General features: G+C 29.3%; 1 protein-coding gene across 3 annotated transcripts in view; it reads right to left on the bottom strand.

Annotated features, from left to right (window-relative positions):
* The window catches only part of LOC126760257 (uncharacterized), a 460,595-nt gene that overhangs the window by 94,747 nt on the left and 342,284 nt on the right, over positions 1-23,564 (bottom strand). For all 3 annotated transcript variants that reach the window (XM_050475749.1, XM_050475751.1, XM_050475752.1), the window contains one exon: positions 17,803-17,822. The gene's annotated coding sequence lies outside the window, so the exon portion shown is untranslated. The remainder of the gene's footprint in view (positions 1-17,802; positions 17,823-23,564) is intronic.

Raw genomic sequence — 23,564 nt, 5'->3', positions numbered from 1 at the left:
GTTCACCCTCCAACACCATTAAACAAATCCTTACATCGGTTGATGAATCAGCCGAAATCCTTCAACTGCCAAAATCTCCGCCGGCGCGTTTGTACGGCAGCATATTGCTGTCACTCTCGCTTAGCAGCGTCTGCGTCACTTCCGCCTCATTTACGCGGCGATTTGTGGCAACCCCAACGAAAGCGAGCGCTAGGATCGCCAGCAAGTACCTGAGGGTAGCCAGGACATGCTGTTGCTGCCACTCAACAAGCTGCAAATTGATTATATGCGATTATTTTCAAGTGTCAGTAAATCGTAAACAAAAGCGTGATATATGACAGCGGCCGCGCGCACCCCTCTGACAACAAAAATACAAAAAATACAACAAACAATGAAAAAGTGAAGCAAAAGTAAATAGCGAAGACAACAAACAGCCCCGAGACAGCACGAACTAACTTACAGCGCATGGGGAAAACGGAGACGCAAGCTGCCTAGTTAGCGATGCTGCAATCAGGGTTGCATTTTTTAGTGTAAATATGCTGTGTTTTTGCACGCGCAGAGCCATAAACAAAGCTTAAAAGGCTGTACGGGAAGCTGGCTGTGCAAAGGACTTAACAATGTAAAGTGCAGCATACATTTAGGGCGCCAAACTTGAGGCAACGTGCATTCTTCAGTGTCCAGTTACGCGCTTTCGGCGCATTTCAAGCGCTAACAACCAATATTTGTTGTTGCTAAACGCGCTTAGCTGACGTAGCGAATATTTCGCGCAATCAGTAAAACGGCCAAATGGTCCGCACCACACCTCGGAAGTATGCTATGCAAGCCGGTGCGGCGCAAGCTGGCAGGTCGGAATGTGCCAGGGGCAACTAAAAGGTTGTAGAGAAGCGTGCAGCAGAGATTTAAAAAATGTGCAAAAGTGTTGTTTGAAAGTTTGCAAAATTTTGATGTGTCAAAGCATAAATACAGGGTGTTACAAAGTACTAGTAATTTTTTTCCTTCCCTTTTATAAAAAAAAAGTTTACTGAGTGGGAGAAGTACTCAGAAAGCTTCGAAATAAAATGTATTTAATCTTTTCAATACTGCGCAGTATGAACGATTTAGTCTGTTCAATGCTTTGTTACCACAATTAAATATACAGGGTGCTACCAAAAATTTAAAATTAAAAAAAAAATTATCACTGAATAATTTTTGCATCTTCTGAATTAAATTTAACAAAATTTTGATGTGTTAAGCTTAAATACAGGCTGTGGTAAACATTTTTTTGATCAAAAACAGTCTAAAAGCTCCGAAATATTAAGAATTTATTCTTTTCAATACTTTGTTGCAACAAAATATATACGGGGCGCTACAAAAATTTTGAAAAATGTTATAAAAATGTATCACTAAGGCATTTCTGCCCCTTTTGAACATAGTTTCTTAATGGAAAAATATATTTTTCATTTAAAATTCTAGTCTCACTCTTCAATTTCAAGTTTTCACCCCGAAGTAGATTGATATACATTATAATTTATACCGATTTTTGCTATTACCCTGCTTTCTCTACTTAAAACTATATATTTTGCTGCGCAATGTCCTGCAGCATTCAGGCTCCTGCTGCTACTAATAAATCCATGTCAATTGGCAGCTCGCGCCGGCGCTTTTGTTCCAACTACAATAATTCAAATCACACGCACACACACGCACGCACGTACATTATCTCCCTGCCACCCTCGACCTCTTGCCCCTGTTATTGTCTATTGTTTCTGCTATTGTTGTACTGTGTCTCTCTCGAAATGATTAAAATGCAACAGACACGCCAGGAAGCGTTGCCAGCTGTTGCCCAAATGTGCGTAACAAAGAGCCGCTGCAATGAGCTGCTCTTGTTCACACACTTAATCATATAATTCCCTACACTCACTCACCCAGCCAAACACACTCACACGCACGATTTACTTAGTCATATGCACTTAATTATGCTTGCCTACTGTTGTGCGTTCGGGTAATTGAATTTGAATAGCATTGCAGTGTAGGGTCAATTTTATTGCTTTTTTCCTCGAATTCGAGTTCCGTTACATTCTATCGAAAATTTGTTTCGCAGCAAATATGAAATTAATGATGCGATGAGCATGCTGCGTTTGATTAGCCAGATTAGTTAATATAAAACTAGCGGAAATTGGAAAACGTTGAATGTTATTTGATTCATTACATTTAGTTTTCAGTGAAATTTCGACAAAATGTGAAAGCTGTAACGAATGCGAGTCGTTGCTTTATCATTACTTGTAAAATTTCTCTAAAAAAAAATTCCAAAAATTTTGTATTTGGATTAATTTAACAATTTTTAACGATTTTTTATGTAGTAAACCACCTATGAAAGCTCAAATTGTGAAAGCTCATATTGTGAAAAGTGCCAACATTTTATTTTTTCCGTGCAGACTTAACAATTTCTAACGAATTTTTATTTGGTAAAGCACTAATGAAAGCTCAGATTGTGAGAGCTTATGTTATGGAAGCTTCATTGTATGCTTTTTATAATGATTTTCGTTTGATCACTCTGAGTTAGAGTGATATACACGACAAATTTCGCTCTTACTTCTTTCAAAAACTTCTGAAATCCTACAAAATTAAAGTTAAGATTGTGAAAGCTTTCTTTTATATTTTTTATAATTATTATTACTTATACTACACCAAATTAACATACAAAATTCCGCACGTGTCGTATTTTTGTTCTATAAACTTTCTTAAATTACTTATAGCACGAAAGTAAGCGAATTCGCCGCTTTCTTGGCATATATGAAATAACTAATGTATTTGTAACAGTATGAACAGGAAAAGTTAAAAGAGTACTAGCGAATTACAAACCAAAAGCAGCAGATGCACCACCCTTATAAGAAAATAAAAGTAATAGCATCAAAAAATAAAGCTTGCTGGAAAGCTTTAGGCACTAACAGGTTTATTTTATATCAGTTGAATTGAAAATCTGCATATGATTGATAGCTTTATTTACTGGCCAAAGCTATCAGAAATGTAAAAGCTTTTATGGTGAAAGCTCCGTTTACGTAAAAAAACATAAGGAAAACATAAATGAAACATTATTTACTGACCAACGCTTTCATAAATATGAAAACTTTAAAGGTGAAAGCTGCATTTATATTAAACATTTTAAAGAAATCGTATTGTATAAGGTATTTTGTCAAAAAACATAAGCATAACATTATTTAGTGGCAAAATCTATCAGAAATATAAAAACTTCCATGGTAAAAGCTGCTTTTGTATAAAAGTCTCAGGAAATCGTAATATGTAAAGCTTTTTTTATCAAAAACAAAAAAAAATAATATTGTTTACTTCCAAAAGCTCTGAAAAACATGAAAGCTTCATGGTGAAAATTTTATTAGTATAAATAGCTTAAGGAAATCTTGATGTGTAAAGTCTTTTTTTATCTAAAACACAAATATAAATTTATTTACTGCCGAAAGCTGTAAGAAATATGAAAGTTTTTATAATGAAAGCATTATTTTCATAAAAAGCTTAAGGAAATCATTATGCAAACAATATTTTAGCAAACCCACAAACAAAAATTTTTATTATGCCGAAAGCTTCCAAAAAATAGTAAAGCTTTTATGGTGAAAGTTCCATTTGTATAGAAAAGCTTACACAAATCGAAGAATGCAAAGTATTTTATCAAAAATATAAACAAAAAATGTTATGGAAGCTGTTTGCATCAAAGCAAAATCTTTTTAGATAGAAAAACTTTGAAATTGTGAAAGCTTTTGCATACAAAACATTACAATATTGAATATTTGATATTTTGTAACATAAAAGTTGTTAATATAATTGAATATGTAAGCTTCTTCCATATGCATTTGGTCACAGAAAAGTGTGCACACAGGATAAGTTCAGAAAAAAAGTGCGTCTTAATAAGTGAAAGCTTTTCTCATTCAATAAAATATACCCTAGTGCCCAAAAATTAAATATAAAAACCGTGATTTCTTTAGCTCCTGGCAAGCCTTTATTTACAGCTAATTAGCACAGTCACACTAGAGCGAAAATTCTATACCAGAGTAATCCACCCCGCAATTCAACCGCCGAAAGTCAAATAAATCAGAAAGTCAACTTGAAGTGCTTCCTTCTAGCCCCCACTACTAACATTTAATATTCCCTTTCAGCCGTTCTCTATGTTTATTTCGTTCAAGCCCTGTTTTTCGACGCAAAACAATAATAAAGTGACAGTCAAATGCCGCGCGGTAGCATCCGGTTCAACCCACACCCTCCACCAACTACTCGCCTCCGCCCACAAACCCATTTCAAACACCATAACTCTTGACTTCAGGCACTTTTGGTTGCTCATGCTCATATGTGGCTGCCGTTGTTGCTACTGTTGTTGTTGGCACGATTTTAATTATGCCACTCGGAGAGTGAGTTTAAAAATGAAACCGAAAAAGCATGAAAGTCAACCGAAATTTAACAACAACGACAAAAATAAATAAATAAAGCAGTCTTTGATTTTGTTTATGCGCTTGTAGATGTGTTTGTGTGTGTGTATGTGTGCCTTTTTCCAGCAAAAGGCGCAAAATGTGTTTGGTATTTGCAGCTAAAGCCCATGTTGTTGTTGCTTTTGCATATGTGCGGTTACGAGCATGTGCTTTTTAATATGCACACACGCACATACACACACATGTGTTTTCAAAAATAATATGAGTGCAAAAAAATAGGAATTTCTCTGTTCTTTTTTTCTGCTGAAAAAAAACGCCAAAATAAATAAACGAAGCGTGTTTTTAGGCGCTAAAGCGGCTGCCAGGCGCAATGCAACATATGTGCGGACACAAAGCAGCTTTTAGGATTTTCATACAAAATTGCGGTTGAATGGTTGTGAGTGAGCCGAAGTGTGGTGGAGAGCGGTGGAGTGACGTGCAAGTGGTCTGCAGTGGTGTGTGATTATTAGCGAGTGGCATAAATTGAGTTGGAGTGGGAGAAAGAGTAGGTAATGCTGCCACGTCGTTTCGTAAGCTTTTAAAAGGCTCAGAAAAAATTAGAAAAATAAATTAAAATAAAAGAAAAAAAAAGAAAGAAATCCGAAGTGCATCAAACCAAAACTAAAAAAATTTTACAAAAATTATTCAAAAAATTAAAATTAAAAAAAAATCAATTAAAAATTAAAAACTAAAATGTTAAAAGGGTTAAAAGAAAACTATTACTAAAATATTTAAATAAAATATTCGTACATATATTTTCGCTTTTAGATTTCAAATCAAAAAATTTTTATATTTAAAATAAATTTGAAATTAATAAAAATAATAAATATAAATTTTTTTCTAATAAACTTAAATTTCGAGCAGTTTTTTAGTAAAATTAAATTTCGAAATTAAAAAAAAAATAATTATCAATTTTTTTAATAAAATTATATTTCAAAACTTTTTTCCATAAAAATAAATTTTAATTTTTTTTATGAAAGAGAAAATAAAAATAAGTTTTAAATGGTTGGCATTTCGAAAATATGTTTCGCAGTAAAACTCTACCCAACTCAATTTAATCACACCGCTTATCCCGTTGCCACTTTTTCGATATCCTGTTGCTTCTTCAAAAGCCTCTCTCACACACCTATCCCCACACCTTTCATAATTTTTAATAATTTTTTCGTCAACATAAAGCCAATTATTCGCCGCATACCGCAGCGCACATCAAAGCAGAAATAAATAATACAAAAGAAACGTAAATTCCCGTTGACAAGCTGGTGGAAATTCAAAGCTGCTCCACCCACACACGCACAAGCACACGCATTCAAGCAAATTTCATATTTTCCGCAAGCCTTTTTCATTAAAATGCTTTTTGTGACAGCTCTACCTGTGAAAATATACTGGAATGCATGCCCCCACCCCCGCAAAGTATGCGCCAACCAATAAAGGTGGCACAAAGCGCGCAAAAACGGGATAACGCGTTGAGAAGAGAATTTAAAAATCTAAATAAAAATAACGCAACCAGCTCCATCAGCAGCTGCCCCGCGGCATACTTTTTTATCGCATGCAATTTATTAAACGCAGCAAATATTTCGGGTGTCGTTATGAAAGCATTTCGCGCTTATTTTTAGTGCCACATTTCACTGTGCATGTTTTTCGGATAATTCTTCGCCATGGCAACCCGCGAGCGGGCGCACGCACGCCAGCTGTTCGGCGTGGCATTCGCACAACATTGCCGTGGCCGCCGCCGGAAATATTTATTACATTGAAAATTGTCAAACTTTGCAGCAATAGCGTTGTTGTTGTTGGCTGCTCAACGCGTTAAATCGTCGCGAATTAGCTGTTTTTACTGTTGTTGCTTTAATTTTTGTATTTTTTTATACTTTTGGCACATAAAAAGCGATTGCCGGTAGTTTGTAAAGATTTGCTTTTGAAATTTTCTCTAATAAAAACGTCTTAAAATCGGCCAAAGTGGATTAGGAAATAGCTAGGAAGTTGGGCAAATAAATTCAAGTTATTTGGCTGCAAGCAGTATTTTTATGGCGAAAGTTGTTGAAGCTTGCCTAATATGAGAAAAAAATTAAGAAATAACGGTAATGTTGCAACTCATAAAATGAATAAAATTTAATGGCGGTCGCTTTAAATAATTTAAATATTTAAAATTTAAAGAATTTGTGCAGAAAGCCGGAGAGCGGTAGAAATGTGTCAGAAAACGTACGTAAATAACGCTCTTGAACGTTTAGCAGGTATACCTTTAGGCGCTTGAAGTTACTTGGGGGCCTTCGGCCTTAGCACAACAACGGGTTACTATATACGTTTTAGTTTTGCTTAAAACAGGTTATTGATTGTAATTTGAGAAAAATGCCTAAGAATACGTACATTCAGCACTGCTAAAGCATACTTTTAGGCGTCTCAAATGCAATGGAACTTCTCAAGCAAACAGTAACTAGTAAGTAATGTTTTTATCACATTTAAATTAGATGAGAAAGCATTAGAGGCCCAAGAGTTTACTAAAATACATCGAAAATAATAAACTAGAAATCAATAAAGCATACTTTTAGGCACCTGAAAACTCTCAAAAACCGTCTCAGGAGACTAATAGCTGTTAAATGCCGTTTTCACCACTTATATAAAGCCATTAGTATATAAAGCCTAAAATACCGACCAAACTAAAATAAATTGAAATAACTAATTTAAAATTGAGACTGGCATACTTTTAGGAGCACAGTATAAAAAGTGATAGTTATCAGGTAATTACTGCTCCAAAAACGAGCATTGTCGCAAAAACAATATTTTAAATTTAGTGAGAGTTCGCTTGTCATTAAAGCAAGCATACATTTAGGAGCCATAACTTAAATTGAATTTCTCAGTTAAACAATGATTAACTAACAGTTTTTTTTATTATCATTAGTATATAACGCCAAAAACACCCCAAAGTGACTCACTATTTTGAAATAATTAAATTAAAATTCAGACAAGCACACTTTTAGGTGCTGAGTACGAAATTTGGATTCCGCAGGCAATAAACGGGCTAAATAGCACATTTAAACAGAAAAAATTATTGTAAATCTACTGAAAACACATTTGGTGTTAAGGCAAGCATTGATTTAGGAATCTCGAATTTTCAGGCCTTTCAAATCCGATATAGAGCTTCATAAGCTCTAAAACTACATACAAAATTTTAGGTTATCTGCATCACTGATCCAAAAACAAGCAACAAATTTGTTCAAAATCGACAAAAATACATTTAGTATTTAGATAAGTATACATTTAGGAGTCAGAAAATTTTGGCCTTCAATTTCGGTATAGATAATAGTTAAAAATGTACTGTACTCTCTACATCATCGGTCTAAAGACGAGCATTTCAACAAAAAATAATTGAAAATATAAAGCAAAAATATCTAGCACTAAGCCAAGCATACATTTAGGAGTACAAACATTCTAGGCTTTTAAAATCCGTTATAGAGCTTTATAAGCTTTGAAGCTATACAAAAATATACCGAATTTTCTAAAGTTTTGTTTTACAGTTTTCCTTATTTTTTATCGCTCATTTGTGTAGTCTTCCTTAATGCCTTTTTATCTTCTTTTTTCTTTTATTCTTCGGAAATTTATTGCAAATTCACGCAACTCAATCATATAAAGCGCACATTACCGAGGTTGAGTATTAAAAAATTTGCCTGCAATTTACAAATTTACCGACAAATCTACCACAGGGATCAAGTCAAAGCAGTTGATACACAGAGCAAAGGTTAAAGGTCACTGCTGGTGTAAAGCAAATTATTGGTTTAATGGAAAAGAGAAGTGAAAAAAGAGCGAAAGTGAAATAATGATGCACAAAGAACGAAATAAAAAGATTTTTTAATATTTCTTTTTGTAAGAAGAAAGGAAGGGAGTGATATAAATTACAACGTAAATCTTTGATAATGCCAGCAACAACAACCACATCAACATTAAGCATATTGCCTATAAGCCATGGAAGCAACAATGAGCTGAGAAGTGGCGGCAGAAATGGAGAAAAGATAACAACAACAAAAGCAGTAGTAATTTCAGAAGTCGATAGCTTTGCTTATGACCAACGCAAGCTCACTACCACCACTACACGCATTGTAATATAGTAATTTTTATTGCCATTTTGTATATTGTTTTTATTTGGCGACCGCTTACCACTACACTAGCGTTAGTTAAATGTTATGCATGTAACGGTTTGCACTGCAATACCCACGAGTATGAACACACACGCACACAAACGCACATACACATACAGGGAAGCTGAAGCCAATACCCACAAGCGCAAAAGGCACAGCGGGCAAAAAGGGCTCATATACATATTTACACACACATTCACATAGACGGGCAAACCCACTCACACCGCCACAGCGTAATAAAGAAAAACTGTAAAGCATTTATACTAAATGAAAATCGTTGTGTTAAGTGAAAATGAAATAACAAAGCAACTGAAGCAGCCAACAAGGATACTCGAAGCTGTGGCATGACCCAGCGGCCACCTAAGGGCAGCTGTATAAATATCCCAGTGACCCTGAGTGCCGTTTGGCTTGACTTGCAATCTATTTGAGGGCGAAAAAAGGCAGATAACAAAAGCAAACAGACACATATGCAGATATGTATGGATGTATGCATGTTTGTAGTTATGTATTTATATATGTAAGTGTTGTAAGCATTTGTGTGTGTGATTTTACATTTCGCTAGAGAATTATTGAAAATGCGCATAAATGAAAATTTGTTGACCTACAACCCAAAGCACAGCCCACGCAGGCACATATATACACACACACATAGTGGAAATGGACGAAAAGGGACTAGAAAAATATGTCGTAAGAAAATTGTGTCCCTACAAATCAGCTAGCAACATATAATTTTTAGCTTATAGTTCAGTTTTTGGCCGATAGAAGGAAAAAGTCAGCATCAAGTAGCCGCATGACTGGCAGGCTGGCATACTTTGAGGCGCGCATGCAAGCAAAACTTGCACAATATTTAAATACAATAAGCAAATGTTTTCTTTTTTAAGTTCGGGCATATATACAATTCTTCTGCTATTACTTCTTATACTATTACAAAAAAAATGTGTGTGTGCTACTATATATATTGTATATATACTTATGTGGCGATGTATTTCTTATTATTATTCTCGCCGGACCTTTCGACTCCAAAGAGCTGTTTATAGACGAAACTAAGTCCATTTTAGAAAGCCAAAATTTGTTTTATATTATCACAATCAAATATTTATTTATTGCAAAGCGGATAACTCGTCGAGAATGGACACATTTTGATAACTTGATTGCCTGTGTTTGGGTGCCTTGGTATATTTCGTGCCTTTTACAAAGTGTTTATGTATGTGTTTATGTTTTACGGTCTACAGAATTGCTGTAAATAAATGTGTTTGTACGCTTTATGCTATATCAAAGCGCTTGTGAATGTATATTATTTATGGAAGAAGAAAATTTTGATGCATATCTGCTTTTGAGAGGAAAATATTATGTCCTTAAAGTACGCTAGTGTTCATGAGAATAAAAAAAATACATAACTGATGATTATGGATTTTAGGAATTCATAAATCAACGGTAAAATTAATACTCAGACCGAGTGAATGGGTTTGCTAAGCTCCCCAAATGAGAGATATCCGTAATAAATGAAGGAGAGCAAATTATGTCATTGAACACATTAAATCAAGCAGATTTCAGCATAAAATCTTCATTTTAGAAAATAGCAAATCGAAACCGATGACCACATTAACTCTGGAATCGAATTAAGGCGGGTTACATAGTGGAGCCAACAGCTCTCAAAGCGCCAAAGAGAAAAATCATAATAAATGAAGATAGTTATGCTTGGATTTAGGCTATATTCTTAAGCTCTTTCAGAAAAAGGCTGCTTTCGGGAGTTCAAAATATAAAAACATGGTTTAAAAAAGGTTAGAGGCAAAATGTATTGAAAAACGAGAACAAAAACGTAATTCTGAAATTACAAAATATTTAAAAATTAAAAAAAAAAACATTTGGTTTCAATGGGAGCTATAAATACAAATAACAGTATCCAACGAAAATAAAAAAAATTAAAAATGCGAAAAAAATAAAAAACGTAAACAGAAAATATTATTATTATTATTATTTTTTTTTTATATTTTTATTCAGAACATCTGAATTGAAAGCTTACAAAACAACATAAAAATCAAAAATTTTAAAATGTTTAAGATTTTAAAAGAAAAAAATATCAAAACAAAAATTATTTTAAAAATTGAAAAAATTAAAAATAAAAAAGATCGTTTAGAAAAAAAAAATATGCAATTTTTTAAAAAAGATGCAAATTTTTATTTTTTACCAAGTAAGAAACTAGCAAAAATTTAAACAAAAAAATTAAAACAAAATGTTTTTATTTAAAAAAATTTAGAAAAGTCAAAACTTAAAAATTATATTAAAAATTCGGAGCATTTTTTAATTAATAAAAATATCAAGCAAAAACATTAAAATTTTGAACGTTGTTAAGAAATTAAAAAGAAATAGTTAACCAAAAACATTAAAAAAAACTTAAAAATTTAATGTTTTAACTATTATTTTCAATAAATTTCTAACTTTTTTATAAAAAAAATTTAAAAAAAATTAAATAAAAAACGAAAAAACATTAATAAAATATTGTTAAACTATTTCAAGATTATTTAAACAAAAATTTAAAACAAAATTAAAAATTAAAAAAATTATAATTTATAAAAAATTTCTAACTTTTAATAAAATTGCAAAAATTTTTTACGTTTTTCAAAAACCTTAAAAAAAAATTATATAAATAATAAAAAAATTTTGAAAAACATAAAAATAAAAGTTTTAATATAACTATTACTGTAAAAAATTTTGTAACTTTTATCTAAAAAATTAAAAGTATACGTGTACATATGCATACAAAATTAAAAAAAAAAAAACAATACAAAAAATTAAAATTTTGAAGATTACTTAAACAAAAATTATAAATAAAAAAACATTAAAAATAAAGAAAAAATAATAAAAATTATGATAGATTTGTCTTATAACATTTTCTACATCTTTTCTAAAGGTTTAAAACAATTTTTAAAAACATAAAAAAATTATATTTTAAATACTCTCTAGCTAAAAAATTAAAAACAAAAAAAAAATAAAAATTAAAAACAAAGAAAAATAATAAAAAATTAAAAAAAAATAAGAAAGTTTGTTTTAAAACATTTCCTAGCTCGTTTCTAAAAACTTAAAAAAAAATAAAAACAATACAAAAAAATAAAAAATTTAAATATTTCTCTAGCTCATTTTTTACCTTCTCGCACAAGTTCAAATTAACTGCCTGTAACATAAACATGCACCCTTGCGTTTCCTTCACTTTTCATTTTCCATTTTTGTCATCACTTGCATTTTTTCTATAATTGTTTTTGTTTTTTTTTGTTTCGCCACCACTGTGCGCTGACCCAAATTCCAGCAGCGAGTCAAGCCCATGCTCACATTCACTCACTCCAAAAGCAGACAAATAGCTGTGTGAATGCACACAAGCGAACGTGCCGAGCAGTCGCCCCGCCACCGCTCTTCCTGCTGCGCGCAGCGTACATGAAGCTGGAAATTCCTTGCTGCCCTGCCAGCGCGTAACCAAACAGGCCAACAGGCGCGCAGCGAGCGAATGAGCTAACAAACAAGCAGTGAACTGAATGAAATGTAGTCAAAATGTTATGCAAATGTGCAACAAAAGCACTGCAAAGTAAAGAAAGCCTTCAAATAATTGCTCTTGTGTGTGAGTGAGAGTTGTGCAAAATAGTTTCGACTGCATTTGAGTTAGGGTTCGCTGCCGCTGTTTGACTACAAACATGAATGTAAGGATATAAATTGAAATTAAATTAGAAATGGCATAGTTGGCTGGAGTCGTGAGCTGGCAAACAAAGCGGAGACAGGAAGCAAATGCTGTGTGAGACAGCTGCGCAGGCGTGCGGATTTTGGTGGGAAGTAAAATTTCAAAGCAAAATATCGATGGGAAGTATGTACTCACTATAAATATTCAAAATTATCCAAGTTGCGACTGTGCACACATTTCAGCGCCTGGAGATATGTTACATATTTTGAAAAGCATTCGAATTTTCAGTATTTATAGCAATAATTCTGGAAGTAGCGTAAAATTTAGCTGATTCTGAGTCAATAATTTCTTACACATAGACTTTTCGAATAATTATTGAAACACTAAAAAAATTTTCGAACAGCCTAAAGGTAGGTTTCAATTTTTTAATTTCGTTAACGTTTCATATCTAGAATGAGTAAATTATGTAATTTATGTATATAAAAGTTTTTGTATTTGAAATTTCGTTTTATAAATTTTGAAAAATTTCATGAAATTTCAAAATTATGAATTTTAGAATTTTTTTTAATTACAAATTTTTACTCTTTTTTTGTAAATATGTTAGTCTTGCAACATTTTTCACATATTCTAAAATGTTTTTGCTCGAAACTCAGTTTTTTAAATTTTGAGAAATTATGTGTTTTTGAATACAAAAATTTTAGTCTTATTTTTTCGTAAATATGTTAGCCTTGCAACATTTTTCACATATTCTAAACACAAGCCACAACAATGCATCACTGAATATTTTTTTTATATAATTATATTCAAAAAAAAATTTAACTTTCTTGTTTTTCTTTTAATTTTCCACCTGTCAAAAATTGTAAACTAAATTTTCCAAGCCACTGCTCAATCTTAGCTCCAACATCGCCCACTCAATTGCACTCGCACACTTTTGCTGCTAACGATACGCTTCTCATACGCTTGCTTAGCAGCTTTTCAAGCAATACGAGCCCTTCAAATCTATTTTCATTCCACTTAACTGTTGTGCCGTCTGCGCTTCACTTAACTTCATACACTCTTCATTATGCCGTTTCTTGAAGTCGTTCATGTATATGTGTCTGAATGCACTCGCGCTTCAGATCGACACACAATAAATACATTTTCCTCAAACACTTGAGACACTTTACTCCTTAGTTTTAACCCACTATCGAGCACTTCGACTCTCCGCTGCCTCTTCGCCGGCGTAAAGATTTCATTGTGTTACAATGTTCAATTGTTCTGCGGACTATTGCTCCTCTGTGCGCGCGTATGTATTCTTCTACAACGTCTTTTTCTTCTTCATCTTCGTTTTTATTTGTTTGCTTGCCGCCGCATGACCCAGAAATCAAACTTGATCGACTTTTGTTTGTTGCAAGGCATTCACACACATGTCGCGTATGTGTGTGTGTGTATGTAGATGTGCGTGTGTTGCTAGGCAGCTGTCTGCATCTTCACAACGCTCGCAATTGAGTTAAAATTTTATATTATTCTTTAATTTCTGTAAGCTTAATGGCCTCCACTCCGCTTCTCTCGCTCCTCGCCCTCTCTTTTGGTTGGCTGTTTGATCTTTTCACGTTTTTTCTAGGTTTTTTCTGTGTAAATTCGTCTATTTGTTCTGCATGGAAGTTTTCCGTGATCTTTTCAAGCGTGTTCTTTTCAGCTAGCGTAAATTGTTTGCGCGGCGCGTCTGGCTGGCTGGCCGGTGCCTCGCTTTCAAGCTTGCCGCCGCATTCACACGCTTTTGTGGCAGCGCTCTTGTTGCCCATTTGATGTTGTTGTTTGCATTAAATGTCAATTACGGCGCGCTCACGCGTTGCCCTTGTCACGTGATTCACCGTTAAATATTGTAAAGACCTATTCATCTTAAATGCTTTGATATTATCTTTGGAAAGCGTTTGTGAGTGGAATAAAAGTGTTCTTTAAGAGTGGAGAATGGCTGAGCGGCTTAGCAATAGTGAAGGGCATTTGAAAGTTACAGTTAGGCAGATTTGGAATAGTTAATATTTTAAAATATCAAATCCACACATAAATTAATAAAAAAAAAATCAATATTTGGTAGATCCGAAAAAAAATTTCAGAAAAAAAATCAGGAAAAAATATAAAAAGCATAAAAAAAAAATTAAAGTTGTAAAAATTTCCGGGAAACAGAAAAAAAATAAATATAGCGAAATATACAAAAATATTATTTGAAAAACTTTATAGAAAGGTTTTGAAATTTTCAAAACTGTCGGAATGCATATCTTTAAAAATTTATTTAGTATGAGAAAAGTTGTTGAAATTTTAAAATTTTTTCAAAAAAATTTAATAAAAAAATAAAGTGAAATACAAATTATTAATATTTTCATCGAAATATTAAAATTTTTCGAAAAATATTTTTTGAACAATTCACAAGAAAGAATGTTGAATGTTGAAAAACAAATAAGAAAAATTTTAAAATAAATTTTACTGAAAAATTTGGATTTTTTTATAATTTTCGGAATATTGTATATATGTGTGTTTGTACATACATATGTCTTTAAAAATTCATTGTGAGAAAATGTAAAAAAAAAATTGAATATAAAATAAAATCTTACAATATATTTATTTAAAGTTTTAGAAATTTTCTGAAAATATTTTCAAAAATGTTATGTAAATAAAGTTGATAATAAATATTTAAAAAAGTAAAATACAAATTTTCATATACTTAATTGGAAGTTTCTGGTTTTGAATTTTTTGGAAAATAGCTTTAAATTTCAATTCAATTTTTTTTTTAATTCAATGTCAGAAAAGTTGTTGAAATTTAAAAATATTTTCGGAAAATAGTAAAAAAACATAACGAAATATAAAAAAAACTAAAAAGCAAGTATGTTTGCAAGTTTTCGAAATTTTTGGAATACCTTAAACAATGTGATATAAAAATAGTTGTTGAAACCTGAAAATTAAAATAAAAATAAAAAGTTAACTTAAAATTTAAAAAAAATCATTAAAAGTTTTTAAAATATTCGAAAATAAAGTTTTTCAAAATATAATATAGGAAAAGTTATTGAAGTTTGAAACATTTTCAAGCCAAGCGTGAATAGTAAATGAATTTTGAAATTTCATGTAAAGATTTTGAAATTTTCAAAAAATTCGGAAGATATGTATTTCCAAATAGCAGAATGTTTTATTTTTTTCGCTAAAAATTAAAATTTTTTAAAATCTTTTCAATTTGAAGAGAAATTTAAACTGATTTGGTTTTCGCTTCATAATTTTTTGTCATATTTTAATAAACTCTCGTATTTTAATTATTTATTTTTTATATTTACAAAAAAAGAAAAGAAAACTTATTTCAATTTATTTTTTTATATATTTTTTTAATTTTTCTTTGACCGTAAGTTTAAGAAACTCATAAGAGATTTTATAAATTTTTTTTTCTAAATTTCTCTCAATTTATCTCTTTACATATTTCTGTTAACCTGCTACCCCAGCCTTCAACCTGAAAGGCACGTGAGCTTATAAAAATTAAAAAATAGTAACTGTCAAATTCTGACATTTTCCATTTGCTGCCTGTCAACGCAATATTGAACCATTTCATATAATTTTTAACGATTCCGACGCGAATTGCAAATATTTTCCCGAATTTTTTTGTTTTTTTTTTGGTTTGGTTTAGAAGCAAATGGAGGAAATGATAAATGAGCACACTCAGCTGGCCTAGGATCACGCAAAAAAGGCAAAAACAAAGTACTTAAATGAAATGAAAAAGATGAAAAATCGCCATAAAAAAGTAAGCAAGAATTTCGGGTATGTCAACCTTAGATACGCGGGCAGAGGTGTGTCGACAGTGTGACAGCAGAAAATTGTCGCCTTATTGAATATTTCTTGACGTAGCTGCTAATAAAGCTGTCAGTTTTTGCCATTTCGCAGGCGGACTGCAAGAAAAATCGTTCGTCCGCTTTTTGCGCGTTTGCAGGATGGTCAGTGCTGGCGTTTTTCCCCCTTTCTGCCTCGAAGGATGGCTGCCGAGCGTAGATAATGGATTACTGTCATTACTCGCAAAGCGAAAAATATGTTTTCCACAGCAATTTTATGGATTATTGAGCAACTGTGCGCTGTTTTTACACATTTCTGACGTGTCTTCAGTGCGCTTAGCGTTATTCATACCTTCCTAGGTTTTTTTGTTGCTTGCTTTGGCGCACACTTTGACAACTTACTGCTGCTTGACACTGGCACTTGCGCATTTAACCGTTTTATGCGCGCTTGACATGCCAATTGGCAATTTGCATAATCAAAATTATCACAAAACTCAAATTACCGAAATTATTTCGGTGCTTACAACAACAATAACAAGCGTTTGCTGTATGTAGCGCCTACAAGTTCCACGCGTGTAATTTTTCGGCAATTTGGGGTTTTTGTTGTAGTTTAATACTATTTTGTGCAAATTATTGTGCCATTTTGCGCTGGTGTCCCACAGTTCAATTACTTTGGATTTAAAATCATATATTTAGACATGTTGCATGCCTCACCGGTATTTAGCAAAGATTTATGTCGCAATTTTGAGTAATTAAATGCGAATTAGTAACGCAAAGTGACATCAAGTGGCATAATAATTGGCAACAAGCACGAATTGATGTGATAATATGGCAACGCTGGTTGGCAGTTTGGTGGAATATATTATATACATATGAGAAACAAGACGCCAAAGTTGTGACAAAAAGCTGCTAATGGCATAGTATACCATAGATACAAGAAATATATTTTGAAAAACTTTTGTATATATTTTTTATTATTTAGCGAGTTTTGAAAATTAAAAAAAGTATTTATTTTATTGAAAATTAAAAAAATATTTTTAGTAATTTTAATAATAATTAAAAAACAATATTTTTTTAATTTTTAGCGAGATTTGCAAATTTAAAAAAGTAGTTATTGAAAATTAAAAAATGTAACTTTTGAAACTAAAAAAAAACTTTTTCTAACTAATTTTTTTTTAATTTAATTTTAATTTCTTCTAATTAATTTTTTTTTTAATTTAATTGAATAATAAAAAAATATTTTTTTGAATTTTTAGCAAGTTTTGAAAGCAATTAAAAAGAAATTAAAATTAATCAAAATTAAAAAAAAAATTAAATTAAAAAAGTATTTTTTGAAAATTAAAAAAAAAATAATTTTTAGCGAGTTTTGAAAATTTAAAAAAGTATTTATTACAAATTTTTTTTAAATTTAATTTAAAATAAAAAAATATTTCTTTTAATTTTTAGCGAATTTTGAAAGCAATTAAAAAGAAATTAATATTAATCAAATTTTGAAAAAAAATTGCTATATAAGTTTTTATAAAAAAGATCGAATAACTAAAATATACATATGAAGCTTTCCGTTGGGTTTTTCACTTTTCGGCAAGTTTTGAAAAATAAAAAAAATTAATTATTCTCAAATTTTATTATAATAAAAAAAATGTTGTAATTAAAACATAGCATTGCAATATGTTTTTTTTAATATTTATCAATATTTGAAAATTAAAAAAAAAATATTTTGGTGCAAAAAATGTAATAATGAAATATGTATATCATGCAAGTTTATATAAAATTAAAATATTTTTCAAAATACTTACATATCGTGATTTTGTTGGAACTGTAAAAGAGAAAAGATAATAAAATTAGTTAAAATCTTTCAAAATCATTTTGAATAAGAACGTTGGATTTTTAATATAATTTTTAATACTATGTACATACATACTTATATGTCTTGCTTATATAGAATTTTTTTTTCAAATTTTTTTTTTTTAATTTTCTATTTTTGGAAAAAAGGTTGGGATTAAAAGAAAGATTTATTTTTACAATATTTTTTTTATTTGCCAGGTTACGAGGAGATTTTTTTTTCCAAATAATTGTAAAATTGATTTATTTTATTTTCTATTTGCGAAATTACATATTTAATTTTAGTATATTTTTTAGTACTTTGTCAGGTTAGACTGTGATTTTTTTCCAAAAGTTTTTTAAAAATGATATATTAAACTGTAATTTAATTTTTATTTTTTTTTATTGCTTAATTTTTATTTTTGAAACTTTCAAATTTCGTAGACATATTAACATCAGTATTTAGCATAAAAGCTAAAATTTCAATCAGAGAACAACAAAAACCACCCAACACTGGTCTTGAAAGTACACTTGCCTTTCCAGTAACCTTAACAAAAGATCTTAAACGGCCATCCAAACCACTGTATGCCGCTAAAATTGGCACTACGTGAATTTTTATTGTAGTTTTCGTATTTTTCTTTTGTTTTCTCCATTTTTGCGATGCTGTCTTAAATGGGAGCGATTTTATTTGCTTTGCTATCAGTCAAAAATCTATCCAACGCCCTCAACAACCGTCAATGGCAATGGAGACTTTCAAGGTCGGCGTATTTGAAGCGAAGAAGTAATGCCAACAAAAAAAAATCAAAGAAACTTAAAAGGCAAAAAAACGGAAAGCAAATTAAATTATTCGACAAATAAAATTATGCAGCACTCGAAATGTTTGCTCACCATTTAGAGTTAAACAACAAATTAGGAAACTAAAAATGGGCAGCACGCGCAGAACTTGGGCAGACAAAAACTTTGGTGGAATTAAGAAATAAAAAAATAAGCATGTACAAAATCACTAAATTAAGAGGAAAAATTAAAAAACTAACATTTTATTAATATTAATTTTTTTCAAAATATACTTTTTCCAAAAATGTTTACCAAAAAATTTAATTTTTACAAAATAATAATAATAAAAATAAAAACTTTTTCCAAAATATATTTTTTTGGAACGAAATTCTAAAAAAAATTGTTCCAACAAATTTGTTAGCTATTTTTTTTTTTTTAATAAAAAAAAAATTTTTATATTTTTTTCCATTTTTTTTTTATCTTAAAAATTTTTTTCAAAATTTTTTATTAGTTTTTTCAAAAAAAAAAAAAATTAAATTTTTTTTTTTTTGTATTCTTTTTTTTGTCAAAAATATATTCTTTTTCTATTTACTTTTATTAATAATTATTAAAAAAAAACTTTTTTCCAAAATATATTTATTTATTTAATTTTTTTTTCGAATTTTTCTAAAAATTTTTTTCCAAATATTTTAAAGGGTTTATTAGTTTTTTCAAAAAAAAAAAGTTTAAAAATGTTCCCTTTTTTCCAAACAAAGCATTCTAATGGTATTTTTAATATACATACATATTGTATATTTATAGTTTTTAAATTTATTTCGATTTTTTTCTAAAAACAATTTCCAAATATTTTTTTGCATTTATTAGTTTATTTCAAAAAACATTAAATTTTTCTTCGAACTTTCCAATTTTTTTTTATTTTCCAAAATATTTTTTCTGAATTTATTATTGGAAAATAAATAAAAAAAATTCGAAAATATTAGTCTTTTCTAAAACAAAACTTTTCAAATACTTTTAGCATTTATTAGTTAAAAAAATGACCAATTTTTAGGATTTATTAAATTTTTCGAAAAGAAAATTTAAAATTTTTGTTTCCAAATTCTTTTTTGATTCATTAAAATTTTGAGAAAAATCAATTTTGAAAATACGATTTTTCTAAAAAAAATTTAAAATTTTACAATATTTTTCCAATTTTTTGTTTTTTAAATGTTTTGCCTAAATTTTCCAATTTTTGTTTTAATTTATTATATTTTTCCATACAAAAAATATAATTTAAAAAAAAATTAGACATTCAAAAAAGTTCACTGATCAATCGATACACAATTCAAACCGATTCTCCACCAGAAGCAATCAGCAATTTGCTCTTGAATTTGCTGCGCGCATTTTTTATGCTCAAGTACCTGGCGGAACCCATTCGCATACAAACAACCGTTGATCGAACAAACACCTTGAATGTAGCACGCTGCGTTGGGCGCAGCGGCAATTAATCGACGCCATAAAAGGCTTGAAATTCAGCCACTTCTTTGTTGTTGTTTTTTACCTTATTCGCTGCTGGGGTGTTTTGTGTGCATAAGTGAGCATTCAATGCTGACCATTGGCAAAATAAAGCAGGCAAGTAAGTCTACAAAATTCAATTGCATTCCGAAGTATTGACGAGCTACTCAAAAGTCAGCTGATTGCAAGCGTCAAGTGTGAGATATGAGTCAACACATTAAGCGGCAGAAATATTTTGTTAATGACTGGAGGAGATAAATGGAATTGGAAATAAATATTTGTACATACATAAGTGTTCTTTCTGATTATAAAAATCATTAATTTTTTTTTTTGTCAAAAATATATAAAGACTAAATTCTGAAATTTCAAGTATATCAAAAAAAAAAATAAAAATTCAAATAAAAAAAATTTATTCTTCGTTTCTGATTATAAATAAATAATATTTTTTTATTAAAAAGAAAAATATATATATATATAAAGTAAACTCAAATTCAATTATGAAAAAATGCTGAAAATTGGAATAAAAAATTTACTTCAAATAATTAAAACATTATTTTCACAACAACTAAATTACTTTCCTGTCAAAATGCTGTCATCATCTACTCACTTGTTGCTGCAACAACTTAAAAAAAAAACACAATTAATTTCAGTCTTAACAAGAAATTCAAGCATTACAAAAACAGTAACAACAGCAACACAGCAACAGCGTGGCCGGCACTTTCAGCTTCTGCTGAGTGACAAATGGTGGATTTTGTAATTAAATTTAATTAAAACCACAGCAAAGCCACACTACAAACTGTCACATCAATCAAAGCAAATGGAAATGTTCAAAACACCGAAGAGTGCGCGCGAGCGTAATTGAGTCGTAAACAAGCATATGAGCGAGCGGAGAACTCTTGCGACTGCATGACACAGCGCACGGTCGGCGTTTGCTGCAACGTGCAACAAAATTGAAGTGTTAAAATTTTCTTTAAAATATGCAGTTTTGAAAAAGCATAGGGGAAAGGGAGAGTGACAAATGAAGTGGCACTGCCATACAAACATACATACATACAAAAATGTTAGATATCTTGCGAATGCATTGAGACAGAGGTAAACGGTAGTTGTTGTTTTTGTTTTTGTTTTTATTTGACACTTCTGACAAGCTGTTAAATTACAAATGCACTTCGCACCGAAGTTATAGATATGGGGTGGTATTCTAGGGATTTTTTCATTAAATATATTTAAAATATATTTTCAAAAAAATGTATATAAATGGTCTTTAAATTTTTTATAACTGGAAACAATTGCCATTGATTTTGAAACAGTTTAATGTTTTTTAATACTTTAATCACTTTGTTCATCTTTCAATAAATGAATATTTAAAAAAATGTAATAATTGAAATTTTGAGTTTTCGTCTTTTAAAAAAATGTTTTGAAAATTAAAGATTATGTTTTGAAATTTGTTTTGATTTTTATCTTTTTTTTAATACTTGAAATAGATTTTAAAACATATAGAAGTAATTTTTACTTTTAATATTTGAAAATATTGAAACTGAATTTGAAATATTTTAGATATTTTCAAATAAATTGAAACACAATGTTAAAAAATTTGAATTTTTAAAAATTTTCAATATTTTAATAAATGCAATTTTTTTAGTTTTTGAAATTTTTTTTCTGAATTTCCTTCGAAACCTATAAGATTTTTGATTTGTTTTTTTTTTTTGTTGCTCTTTTAAAAATTAAAAAACAAATTTTTTTTAATTGTTTTGAGTTTTTAAGTTTTTTTTTAATATTTAAAATGAGTTTTGAGTTTGCAACATATAGAATTTTTTTATTTTCTTTTAATATTTCAAAATTTTGAAATTGATTTTGAAATATTTTTGACTTTTTTTAATAAAAAATATATAGGTATTGTTAAAAGGTTTGAATTAAAAAAAAATAATATTTTAATATTTTATTTATTTTTTACTTTTTGAAATTAAAAAAAAAATGTTTTGAATTGTTTTGAATTTTTAAAATTTTTTTCAAAATATTTGAAATGAGTTTTGAAACAAATAGAAGTTTTCGTTTTTTTTACATATATTTGAAAATTTCGAAATTGAATTTGAAATATTTCAGATTTTATAAATAAATAAAACTATAATGGTAAAAGCTTTAAATTAAAAAAAAAAATATTAAAATTTGAATTTTTTTTATTTTTTGACCATGTTTTTTTTGAATTTCTTTCAAAACTTTTTTATAATTTTTGATTTATTTTATATTTTGTGTCCTTTTAAAAAATAAAAAAAAATTGTTTTGAATTTATTTATGATTTTGTTTTAAATATTTGAAATGAATTTTGAAGCATAGAATTTTTTTTATTTTTTTTTTTAATATTTGAAAATTTTGAAATTGAATTTGAAATATTTTTGATTTTTTTAATTACATATATTATTAAATATACATACATATGTATTATTATCAGGAGATTTTTTTTACATTTAAAAATTATTTTTTAATTATTTTTCAATATTTTTATATATTTCGTTATTTTTTGTTAACTTTGAATGTTTTCGAAATTTATTTATAAAAATTTCTCTTTTTTTATTGAAACTTTGCTGTTTTTGAATTATTTGACTTTTTTTATTCTAGATTTTTTTCAAATAATATTAATAATAAATAATTTAATAAATTTTGATAATGATCGATATTTCATATTTCAGAGTTTGGAAATAAATTTTTTTGGAAATTTTGAAAATTTTTTTTGGAATTTTCTTCGAAAACAAAAATTCAATTAAATAATCATAATTTATCAAAAAAAAAATTCGTCAAAATAAATAAATAAGTTTTGAAAAACAAACAAAAAATTGTTGATATATGGAAATTTCTTTTCAAATTAGATTTTTCAATTTTATTATAATAATTTACCCGAAAAAAATTTTATTTGACGATTTTTAATTTTTTGTACCATTTTTGAAAAAAAAGTTTTTTTGAATAAAAAAAGTATATGAGCATTATCAAAAAATATTTTGAAATTTTTTTTAAGTTATTTATATTATTTAAAATACATTTCTTAAATTTTAATGGACGAAATCTCGCAACAAAAAATAAATTAGCTCAAAAAACTAATATCCATCCAAATAAAATCGAAAAAATAATTTTTAAAAAAGATTATGGAAATACACTACACCTCTCTCTCTCTCCCTCAAATTCTTACCCTTTCTATATTAATCATATAACTACCGTTCATTCTCACTCTTCACCCAATACTGCAATTTTTAGCACAAGCCAACTACCGTTATCTTTATCCGCTTGCTGCACACTAATAAATTTTAAGTGATTCGATAAATTTTCATGTGACCGGCATGCGCTTAAATTCGGTTTTAATTAAAGAAAATCCTTTAGAAAACCAACAAATCGAATCACTGATTTGTGAACTAGCCGAGCGATCAAGCGTGTCACCAAAGATAGACATTTATAGAGTCGTATATACATATGTACATATGTATAT

This window comes from Bactrocera neohumeralis, chromosome 5 (assembly GCF_024586455.1).
Source record: "Bactrocera neohumeralis isolate Rockhampton chromosome 5, APGP_CSIRO_Bneo_wtdbg2-racon-allhic-juicebox.fasta_v2, whole genome shotgun sequence".
In the NCBI taxonomy this organism is placed as follows: domain Eukaryota; kingdom Metazoa; phylum Arthropoda; class Insecta; order Diptera; family Tephritidae; genus Bactrocera; species Bactrocera neohumeralis.
The sequence above is the reverse complement of the archived record's forward strand: the minus strand, read 5'-3'. Positions and strand labels throughout refer to the sequence as shown.